Raw genomic sequence first — 13,031 nt, forward strand, 5'->3', positions numbered from 1 at the left:
AATGGGACACACGTCAGTTACGCCGCTATCAATCATTGATAGGTAGGAATTGAAGCGCTGCACTGGCCTCATCTTAGTTGGGCCAAGATTACCCTGGTCTGCTGTGGGAGTTCTTCTTCCTCCGGTGCTATGGGCGGCGGTCGAACTCAGAGTACAGGATCGTTTTACCGCTTCAGCTACAGTATAGTCATGAATCTTGTTCAGTCCTGCTATCAATCATTGATAGGTAGGAATGGAAGCGCTGCACTGGCCTCAACTTAGTTGGGCCAAGATTACCCTGATCTGCTGTGGGAGTTCTTCTTCCTCCGGTGCTATGGACGGCGGTCGAACTCAGAATACAGAATCGTTTCACCGCTTCAGCTACAGTATAATCATGAATCTTGTTCAGTCCTACTTGGTCCGCTGCCTATCTACAAGATGGATTGATGATGAGGCGTCCAAAGTGATCTGACGGTGAATTGAGTAGTTTGGCTGCGAAAACGAAAAGCTGAAGCGTGACATGTCGTCCTTTGTAGTTGCAGATAAAACACACGTCAGCTACGCTGCTTTCAATCACTGATAGGTAGGAATTGAGGCTCTTGCTTGATCCTAATTCGGCCAAGTCTGCGGTGGGAGATCCCTTTCCTCCAGTGCTATGGGTGGTCGCCGAACTCCGAGTACAGGATTAACCTTGTTGCTTCTCACGACTTCAGCTACAGTATCTCCATGAGTCTTGTTCAGGCCAGCCTAGTATGCTTCCTGCTCTAGAGGCCTTCATTTGTAACTCTGGATTCACTCTCTATAAGCTAAAGATCAATCCTTACTTGATGGTCGTTTTGATGGCATTTTCACAAGATGGATAGATGGTTATGCCTCCAAAGATGGATAGATGGTTATGCCTCCAATAGATGGTTATGCCTCACCAGTAGGGTGAATCGAGTAGATTTCGCTGAGCAAGCGAAAAGTTGACGCATCTCTCGTGGCCCTTAGTTGCTTGGTTGAACACGTAAGCTACGCTGATTTCAATCACTAATAGATATGAATGGAGATACTGCGTTCATTTGTGTCTACGCACGTGGTTGATCTTCGTCTCCTCACAAAGATGATTCAGGAGTGTATTGCAAAGATATCCTGTAGCCGTTCAAAGGGTAGCGTTCTGACAGATCTATATGTTTTTCCTCAGCGTGTCACTTAACTGACTCACTCACTCAATACGGTTTCTTTGTCCGCACTCCAAGTATTGCGGCAAACGATTTGAGCACCTTTTTTCTACAGCGGGGCTTATCGCAAATGGCAATGGCATCGGCAGATGACTTAGAAAGGCTGTCGAATGTAACTCCGAGAATCTTGGAGTACTTCATCAACTCTGAAATTCAACTGCCTGTGTACTTCTGGTGTCCATGTAGTGAATAGTGTGTCTGAGGATTTTGTGGCGGATATCTGAGATCAGCAAGACAGATGTCAGTAACCATGGGTCCGGATGTCACGATTGTATAATTATCTGCAACGCCTTCAGAAGGGGAAGGAATAGAGGTATAGGTTGAACAGTGATGAAGATATTACACCACCTTGAGGCACATTCCACTTACGACTGACGCTCTAGCAGATAATTAAGAACCCAACGTTTGGTTCCTGCCGGTAGAACACTCTGGCATTGCTGACCGCAATGAATGATTTCGATAGGTCAAGCGCCACGAGAATCCTCCTTTCACACGGCTTGGGCTGGTTGGCTTTCTATTCCTACATTCCTGGTAAGACTGGCGACCAACCAGATAATTAAGAACGATAGGTCAAGCGCCACGAGAACCCTCCTGTGACTTGGATTGGGCTTGTTTGGTTCCTGCCGGAAGGGACGTGTTTTCTATATCCTCGAACATTCTGGCTGACCGTATCGAAAGGCTGGTTGAATCCTCTATTCAAGTACGAGGAGTAGTTTTAGCAGCCATATTTCACTGCTAGAACACATACCGTACAATTTCCTTGCATGGCATATAACCTTAAACGAGTTGGCAAGTTCTTCTAGCATTTAGGTTAGGTTAGGTAATGTGGCAGCCCGATGTATCAGGCTCACTTAGACTATTCAGTCCATTGTGATACCACAGTGGTGAACTTCTCTCTTATCACTGAGTGCTGCCCGATTCCATGTTAAGCTCAATGACAAGGGACCTCCTTTTTATAGCCGAGTCCGAACGGCGTTCCACATTCCAGTGAAACCACTTAGAGAAGCTTTGAAACCCTCAGAAATGTCACCAGCATTACTGAGGTTGGATAATCCACCGCTGAAAAACTTTTTGGTGTTCGGTCGTAGCAGGAATCGGACCCACGACCTTGTGTATGCAAGGCGGGCATGTTAACCATTGCACCACGGTGGCACGAGTCATTATCGAGTAATGATATCAAATCGGCATCTTCAGACATCTTCGGCAGTCCTGGACTTTTTCTGCCTTCCACACTAAAAGCACCACATCTGAAACGCCCAATCGACCTGTCGCATGTTTAAACCAAAAGAAAGCATTTCGGAGATTAAATCAAAACTTGCCGCAAATGCTGTTTTGTGGACGCGAGATTTGAGACGCAAAAACTATGTTGTTTACACTCCGGGCAAATGACACATACTGTAAATGAAACCTATGGAATGAGGTTACGGCATGAATTTAGTTCAAGTGGTGTCTGATCCGTATATCCAGAACTGCCATCCCAGTAATTCATAGGGGTTTGGGATCAGGATATTTCTCTCTATATTCTTTTTCTTATCTGGGTCACCCCATTAGTATTTTCGTCGCCCTTTCGACCATTGCAGTGGTCCACATCACTTCATATGTTTCCCGCAAGTTCATTTGTCCTTAGATTTCCTTTTATGCCGTCATGCCCGGCTCCCATATGATTTGGATCCTGACATATTCCGAGTATTCGTTGATCATGTTTTGCATTCCAATACGGCTGTCGATCTACCCGTAATGTGTAGTATTGTCCTCTGGCAATTTTCACGTTCTATGGCCTCGTCTTATTTCCGAGTCCTTTACAACATTCCGTTATGGCACGCACTTCTGTCTACTAGAGTGTGCTGTGGTCCAGAAATCGGGATAAGTTCTTGGTGTCTAGGTCTTCCACATATACTCCTAGTTCCGTCCTCTCATCCATCGGTGCAGTAGTTATTTCCATTATCCTAGGACTATCTTACTGGCGTAAGAATGTCACACTCGGCAGGTATGGCCACCTCCGATATATCTCTCTCTGTATCCTTTTAATTTGGCCAGGAATACCCTATCACATCCCATCATTATTACCTTCATCACGTCCCTGCCACACCACACAATACTATTTAACAAATGTTTTCGTCATGCCATTCAACCTACAATGTAATTGGCTAAAAAAAACTGGTGACCAAATGCGGGAAGAGAGTGTTTTTCAGCAAGTCGGCCTTATCCGTAGACCCCAAAGGATGGGTGGTGGCCGAAGGAAGGACTATAATACGAACAAACGAAAATAAAATGAAATGAATGATTACTTACGCTAACGGCATTAAAATGCAAATGAAATGTGTTTTTGTGTCACAAATGTTTTTTGTGACGAAGTTCCATTCTCTGGAACTTTATTGCCCAACAAATTTAACCAAATCGAACTTTTGCTCCGACATATTGAACTCTAGCACTCCGAGTGACAATGCCAACGGTTGCAACAGTTCGGGTATGAATGAATGAAGGTACTTTGGTTTGTTTTAGGTGCGAGTGGGTGGATGGAGAAATCCAGCTATGACAAAAGTGATAACAAATACAAGGCCTATTTGGTGGGAATTCATGCTAGTATGAAAAGTTAGTATGATTGAAATACTAACTATATTCCGAATCATCTCTTCGCCGATTTTGTTAACTCTTTGCCTAGTAAAGGCAGGACTGTTACAAAGGTAGTGCTCCAAAGTCTCATCATTTTCAAAATAGGCCCTATACGCAACACGCTCTGTCACTCCTACTCGGCACCGATGTGCTCTCAATTCTAGGTTCCCTGTCATTATTCCGAAGGTCGTCCTGACTGTCATCCTACTCTGCTTCCGTAGCTCTCCAATCTTTTTCTTACCTGAGTCACCCCATAGTAATTTCGTCGCCCTTTCGACCGTTACATTCGTCGACAACGCTTTATGTGTCTCGGCTCGCAATAGAGCCAATAGAGACAGGCTTTGCGTTCTCTAAGTTCACTTCCCTACATATTTTAGCTCTTATCGCCATTCCATTTACCTTTACGTTTCCTCTTATTCCTCGTCTTTAATCCGAACCATTTAACACATTAACGTTGTGGCACGCACTTCCGCTTGCAGGATTGTTCTGTGGTTCGATAATAGGACTAGGATTTTGGTGTCTGGGTCCTCCACATATACTTCCAGTCCCGTCCTCTCACCTATCGTCGTGCGATCAGTGTAGCAGTTTATTCCTTCTGGTATCTGTTCTGGGGTCCCATTCTCCCAGAACCATCTTACTGGCGTCAGAATGTCACACTCGGCATCTATGGCCACCTCAAGTATACGATCAAGGATTATTGCGGCATCCGCCACCGTCTCCCCTATTACCATTTGACGGTTCGTCGTTTGGTTTGCGTTTCCATCCATACTTCCAACATCTTTAATCTCATGGCAGCCAAAGCGGCTACGCTTTTTATCTGAACCCCTATAGGTCTTAAGTTTAATATTGTATCCAAGGCTCTGTTTGGTGTGGTCTTCTTTGCCCCAGTTGTGTCAAGACAACATGTCCGTTGGATTCGTTGTAAAATTTCTATGTTGACTTCCTATCCATTGATGTCCATCAGACTAACGACGCGATTGCCAAATCTGGCATCTCATATATCCCGTGTGTCATTTTTCGATTCACCGCATTTAGAGTCTACTTCTCTTCTGTACAGTGCCCAACATCTGAAGGCCCTCTCAGTCCTCTCTTAGAGGTAGCTCTTCCAATTTACTTTTACTGTCAAAGGTTATTTTATTTTATCAGACGCTGGTATCGTCCTGGTTCAATATATTTAACCATTTTTCTGTCTTCTCCGGATTAACATGCAGGCTCATGGGTCTTGCCCACACCCAGAGAAGGAATATGATCACCTCAAACATGTTTTAAGAGCAAAATGTTATTTTTGGGTGGTGACCATGTAACATGCTTTTCGCAACCATGTTATTTTCTCGTAAATCATGTATCTGATTTCGGCAAGCAGGTTATATTTGACGAGAAAATAACATTTTAGTGACAAACATGTTACATGGTCACCATACAAAAATAACATTTTGCTCTTGAAACATGTTTGAGGTGATCATATTCCTTCTCTGCGTGCAGTCATATGTCATCCTCAGGACTCTTTCTACCCTCCTCCAAGGTTTGTTTGTTGTCCATTCCCTGCAGAAGTATTATAACATCGTCTGCCTAACAGACGGGTTCAAATCCCTCTTTAGCTGGAAGCTATAACGTCGAATGTCGACTACCCTCGTTTAATTCCTAGCATGCGATATTTTTTAATAACCTATTTCTGGTATGCGTGAACAAACCAAGATATCGTTACCGGTTAGCAATGCACTTTAACATATTACACGTTCTGGCTTGTAAATGTACAAGTGTAATACACGTGGTAATTCAAGGTCACCGTCTTACGTTACACCACGTGTACTTATCAAGGTCATAGTCACCATAGATCTTCAAGATTCACTGACCCTTGGTCTGCATTTGGCTGATGTGCTTATCAAGGTCACAATCACCTTAGGTCTCCACGATCCACCGACCCACATCCACGTTTGGCTTGTGTACTTAGCAAGGTCACAGTCACCTTAGATCTTCACGATCCTACGGACCCCTCGTTCTGCATTTGGCTTGTATACTTATGAAGGTTAGGTTACTGAGTGCTGCCCGATTCCATGTTAAGCTCAATGACAATGGACCTCCTTTTTATAGCCGAGTCCGAACGGCGTTCCACATTGCAGTGAAACCACTTAGAGAAGCTTTGAAACCCTCAGAAATGTCACCAGCATTACTGAGGTGGGATAATCCACCGCTGAAAAACTTTTTTCTGTTCGGTCGAAGCAGGAATCGAACCCACGACCTTGTGTATGCAAGGCGGGCATGCTAACCATTGAACCGCGGTGGCTTATGAAAGTCACTGTCACCCAAAATCTCCCTGATTCACTGATCCTCGGTCTGCATTTGGCTGGTGTACTTATCACGGTCACAATCACTCTTAGACCTTCACGATTTCGTTGGCCCTGCTGTTCGTTTGACTTGTGTACTTCCTCAGGTCGCAGTCACTCTAGATTTTCACGATCCCATTGCCCCTGCCCTGCGTTTGGCTTGTGTGCCAACCAAGGTCGCAATCGTCTAAGATCTTCATGATCCTATTTATCCTTATCCACATATGGCATGTACTCTTACCAAGGTCCTTACCATCCTCCAACATTCCCTTATTGAGTTTTGCACTTACAAAAGGTGACATCCTCATTGTCGTCGCGTGTTTTCACACCGTGGTTGATAGCCCATAACTTGCCCCGTGTTACTGTTCGTCCTCCATTTTCAGTCGCTTCACGTTGTTCTAGCTCTACTAGTTGTACACAAGTTTCCACAGGACCGCCTTTGACTCGCCAATGCCTCGTTTCCAAACGTCTTGACAAATTTACAGAGCGTACTTAGTCAGGTCGTCATTCAACCATCCAGAATCGCTAGCGCACTTAGCTAGGTCGCTGTTTAAGTCGACGTCGTCCGACCAGGATCCTGCTCAGATTTACAGAGCGTACTTAGCTAGGTCGCCATTACAGTCACCTCGTAGATCAGTCCGAACACGCAGCCAGCCCAGTCAGGAGTGCTTACCCACGCCACCATCTAAAGCCCATTCGGCCCCATCGACCCATTATCACGTCTCAGTATGTGCTCTCACGAGCTGGGTTTCCAGTTATCATATATCGCTTAAATCGTAGACGATGTACTATCAATAAACAGTATTACGAACGCATAACACCTTCCTCTGCCAATAGAAAAACAAATTTCTGTGACGGACAATTCCACCGCGAGCAATACCCCAGAGGAAACTCGTCGTTACACACAAAAAAAATTTTCTGATTCAATCACGAAATTAATTGATCCAATTAATTTTTTAATTGAAATGTCTTCAATCACAGAAATGATCAATTAAAAAATTAATTGAAGGTCAATTAAAAAATTAATTGAAGGTCAATTAAAAAATTAATTGATCCAATTAAAAAATTAATTGATACTATTAATTTTTGTGATTGATTTTTGTTTCAATTAAAAAATTTGTTGATTCAATTAAATTTTTAATTGAATATTTTTTAAAACTCAATTAAAATTTTAATTGGAAAATTTGTCGTGAAATTTTTTTCTGTGTACAAAGCCTTAGTAGGTTGTTACGCACAGTAGTGGCGATAGTCTACCTCTCTGTGGAGTTCCCCGCTCTACATTGGCCGTTATGGCCACATCATGCGATCCACAGATTATCCTTCGATTCCTTATCATATGGACTATCTCGCATTTTCGGAGGATCCGGTCACCCGAAACGTGTTTAAGGATTTGATAAGTGTGTCGGTGCTAACATTGTTGAAATCTCACTCAATGGCAATACCTACACGGATGAAATAGGCTGTTTTTAATATGTTTGGCTATAAACATTATATGTTTGGAACACAAATTTTTAAACACAATATTTTTGTGTGCAAGCATATAATGTTCATAAACTAGCATAACGTGTTTGGGACATATATGTTAATATGTTAGAACATATTATGTTTGGGACATAAAATGTTTGTAAATATAATATGCTTGGATGCAAACATATATTAATTTAGAAATAGCCTATAAACATATATGTGTTTAGTAGCTTGGAGCGCTATTTAACAGGGAGCGATATTGAATTAAGTTGGTGGTTGTTGCTTGTTATTACAAAATTAACATTTTATTTTTCCTTGGGCAATTGATCAGCTACTTCTTTGATCCTTACAAACTGTGTGGTCCGCTGTTCGAATCCCCGTCCGGCAAAAGGTAAAATTAAAATAAAAACAAGTATATACGGCCGTAAGTTCGGCCAGGCCGAAGCTTATGTACCCTCCATCATGGATTGCGTAGAAACTTCTACTGCTACCCACAATCGAATTACTTAAGTTGCCGTAACGCTTGCCGATGGCAAGATATCTTAAAGCCTCCTAACACCATCTTCTAAATTGTATGTAAGTCCATACGTGGTATATATTAAATCAAAAAAGATCGATCCAATACGTATATAATTCAGTTTGACAAAGTAGACATAAAATTTTGACAAAATTTTCTGCAGAAATAAAATTTTAACAAAATTTTCTATAGAAATAAAATTTTCACAAAATTTTCTATAGAAATAAAAATTTTCAAAAAAATTTCTATAGAAAGAAAATTTTGACAAAAATGTCTACAGAAATAAAATTTTAACAAAATTTTCTATAGAAATAAACTTTTGACAAAATTTTCTATAGAAATAAAATATTGGTAGATTATTTTTGGCTCGAGTGGCAACCATGATTATGAACCGAATAAAATTTGAACAAAATTGTCTATAGAAATAAAATTTTGACAATGATGAAAATTTTATTATGAACGGAATAAAATTTTAACAAAATTTTCTCTAGAAATAAAATTTTGACAAAATTTTCTATAGAAGTAAAATTTTGGTAGATTAGTTTTGGCTCTAGTGGCAACCATGATTATGAACCGATATGGACAAATTTTTGTGTGATTGGACCAATTTTGGTATGGTTGTTAGCGACCATATACTAACACCACCTAATTTGAACCGGATCGGATGAATTTTGCTCATCCAAGAGGCTCCGGAGGTCAAATCTGGAGAACGTTTTATATGGGGGCTATATATAATTATGGACCGATATGGACCAATTTTTGCACGGTTGCTAGAGACCATATACCAAATTTCAGCCGGATCGGATGCAATTTGCTTCTCTTTGAGGCTTCGCAAGCCAAATCTGGAGATCGGTTTATATAATTATGGACCGATGTGGACCAATCTTTGCATGATTGTTAGAGTCCATATACCAACACCACGTACCAAATTTCAGCCGGATCGGATGAAATATGCTTCTCTTAGAGGCTCCACAAACCAAATCTGGGGATCGGTTTATATGGGGGCTATATATAATTAAGCACCGATATGGACCAATTTTTGCATGGTTGTTAGAGACAATATACCAACACCACGTACCAAATTTCAGCCGGATCGGATGAAATATGCTTCTCATAGAGGCTCCACAAACCAAATCTGGGGATCGGTTTATATGGGGCTATATATAATTTTGGACCGATGTGGACCAATTTTTGCATGGCTATTAGAGACCATATACCAACATCATGTACCAAATTTCAGCCGGATCGGATGAAATTTGCTTCTCTTTGAGGCTCCGCAAGCCAAATCTGGGGATCGGTTTATATGGGGGCTATATATAATTATGGGCCGATGTCAACCAATTTTTGCATGATTGTTAGAGACCATATACTAACACCATGTACCAGATTTCAGCCGGATCGGATTAAATATGCTTCTCTTAGAGGCTCCACAAGCCAAATCTGAGGGTCCCTATTAGAGGTGTGCACGTGACACGAAATTGTCGTGACTCACGAACATTTTCGTGATTCGTGCGTGAGTCGTGAGTCACGCTGATGACAACAGCGTGAGTGTGCGTGAGCGTGATTAACAAACCAAAATGTCGTGCGTGAGCGTGAGTCACGAAAATAATATCTTCGTGAGTGTGCGTGAGTAAAGAATTGCACTCACGAAAATATTCCTGCTCTCCAACATAAAACGCTTAAGAGTTAAATGCAGTTACAATTTTAGTGACAGCTGGAATGTTAAGAGTTTAATAACACTCTCGATTTTAATAATGCTCATGTTTTCAGACACTTCGGTAAGGTAAATTAATCATAAAATTATTCGTGAGTCACGACATTTTTCGTGAGTCACGATATTTTTCGTGAATCACGGTATTTTTCGTGAGTCACGACGTTTTCGTGCGTGAGTGTGCGTGAGTACAAATTTTCTTTGCGTGAATGTGCGTGAGCGTGAGTCCTACCAAAAAATATCGTGCGTGAGTGTGCGTGAGTATGATTTTTCAGTCGTGAGTGTGCGTGAGCGTGAGTAAACTATTACTCACGTGCACACCTCTAGTCCCTATATATGGGGGCTATACGTAAAAGTGGACCGATATGGCCCATTTTCAATACCGTCCGACCTACATCGATAACAACTACTTGTGCCAAGTTTCAAGTCGATAGCTTGTTTCGTTCGGAAGTGATTTCAACAGACGGACGGACATGCTTAGATCGACTCAGAATTTCACCACGACCCAGAATATATATATACTTTATGGGGTCTTAGAGCAATATTTCGATGTGTTACAAACGGAATGACAAAGTTAATATACCCCCATCCTATGATGGAGGGTATAAAAAATCATACAATTGAATAATTTCTTCTACAATGTTTGTATTACAGAAAAAGGTGCTAAGAACTAACAAATCTCGTGGAAGTGAGAAAGATGTGGGGGAATATACAATTGGGCAGAAACAACATTTTGAGCATTCAGGTCGAAAACCTATGTTGTTAGCACCTATATTACCTGTTTATTTTCATAATTCGTTATGATTGTAAATATATAAATAAATAAATAAAATTTTGAGCACAATATTGTTTGGGAGAATTTTTTTTTTGAGCATATAATATTTTTGGGTGCAAAATGCTTCCAAACATATTATATGTTCACATAATAACATATTGTTTTTTGGAAGACAACATTATTGAATTTGGTTGCAAAAATACAAAATGTTTGGAACTTAGACTACCCAAACATATATTGTTTAGACTAATATGCTTTCAAACATATTATATATTGGAAGAGATCAAACATATAAATGTTTGGGCAATACCCAAAAATGTATATGCTTGAAGCAAAATATGTTTGGGAGTATATGTTACAGAAGCGATTTTTTGTGAGCGTGTAGCTGTAGGTACGTACGTCTTAACAGGGAAAGACCTCTTTATTATATGTACCACCTATGGGCCGCCCGATTGAGGCCCTCAATGACACCTCATCTCCCTAAACATCATCTTTAAATATATATATTTTTTTTTGTACTTTATTCTATTTCATGTTCATCTATTCCGAAAAGTATATGTGTGTATGTAAATGTGACCGGATGTTGAATGTGAGTTAGTATTGGCATTTCTGGGTTTGTCATTGCCACTCTGATGTGGACATTTCTATTTATGGTCAAAATGGCAACATTAGGAGCAGCAATAACCTCCGAAACTGTTAAAGTCCTCAGATTGACACAAATAATGAAAAATCAGCAAAAGCCAAAACCACTCGCATTCAAATTTCCCCCTACCCCCACCTAGACATGGGAAGAAAAACATCCCCACCTCCTTCGGTTGACCAAAGATGAGAGTGGGTGGGGGTTCAAATCACAATAGGAATGAACAAATTTATGGCGTGCCAACATTTGCAAACTAAGAGCCAAAGTTCAAACGCAACTCAATGTGTCAAACAATAAGAAACAGTTGTTGCTTGTGACCATGTCCAGTTGTGAATGAATAAAGAAGGCAATGCTGGACACATTTTTTCTTAACAGTCTACTACACTACACGTCATTGTGTGCAAGATCTGAGGAAATGAATGAAGCAAATGGGTGTCCAAACTGAACTGTAAACGATTTCAAAGCTTTTAAATATATCAAATTTTAATGTCCACCAACATGAAATGGGTGGATGGAGAGCTATAATAAGTTTTCGTTATTCCTTTTGCAACATATCCAAGTATTTGTTGTCCTAAATTAGAAATCGTCGACCTTAGGATAGGTTAAAGTGGCAGACTTATCACGATTGTGATGCCACATTAACTACAAGTACCTATTACATTGGGAGCTATCTTAGTGCAATGGTTAGCATGCCCGTCTAGCATACACAGGGTCGTGTTCGTCGTTCAAACCCAGTTTCGACCAAACACCAAAAAGTTTTTCAGCGGTGGATTATCCGACCTCAGTAAGACTGGTGAAATTTCTGAATGTTCCAAAGCTTCTCTAAGTGGTTGTACTACAATGTGGAACGCCGTTCAGACTCGGCTATAAAAAGAAGATACATTGTCATTGGGCGTAACATAGAATTGTGCAGCACTCAGTGATAAGAGAGCAGTTCACCACTATGGTATCACAATGGACTGAATAGTCTAAGTGAGCCTGAAATATCGAGCTGCAACTATACCTAACCTATTACATATAGGCACTACTAGTTTTTTGTCATTGTACCCACCATATTATTTTCTTGTGTTGAATCAACCTGATTGTTCCAAAAAAAATAGCAGACTGCTTAAATTAAAGTTTTCCAGGTCCGCCAGTAATCTAAAGCTATATGCCCCTAAAATTCGCTTACGCCTTATACAAAATGCAGGACAGTCACACAAGAAGTGTTTAATTGAGCCCTTTTCCTCCGCATCATGACAGCTAATAAGTAGTTATTATAATAAGTGGCAATAGTTTTTGCAAAATCGCCTACCAGGCAGCGACCCGTTAAAGCAGCTATCAGGTGTGATATCTGATGTCTTGAGAATAAGCATAACTACACCCAGAGAAGGAATATGATCACCTCAAACATGTTTAAAGAGCAAAATGTTATTTTTGGATGGTGACCATGGTACATGGTCACCATCCATGCTTTTCGCAAAAATGTTGTTTTCTCGCCAAACATAATATGTTTTCCGAAAACAGATACATAATTTCCGAGAATGTAACATGGTTGCAGCGAACATGTTACATGGTCACCATCCAAAAATAATATTTTGCTCTTTAAACATGTTTGAGGTGATCATATTACTTCTCTGGGTGTAGTGTGCGGTTTAAGTTTAAATGGGGCCATGTTTGCTTGGTGTCTCACGCACACACAAAAATTTTTTTTTTGATTCAATCACGAAATTAATTGATCCAATTACAAAATTAATTGATACCCTCCACCATACCATGGGGGTATATTAACTTTGTCATTCCGTT

This window comes from Haematobia irritans, chromosome 5, assembly GCF_050003625.1.
Source record: "Haematobia irritans isolate KBUSLIRL chromosome 5, ASM5000362v1, whole genome shotgun sequence".
Lineage (NCBI taxonomy): Eukaryota > Metazoa > Arthropoda > Insecta > Diptera > Muscidae > Haematobia > Haematobia irritans.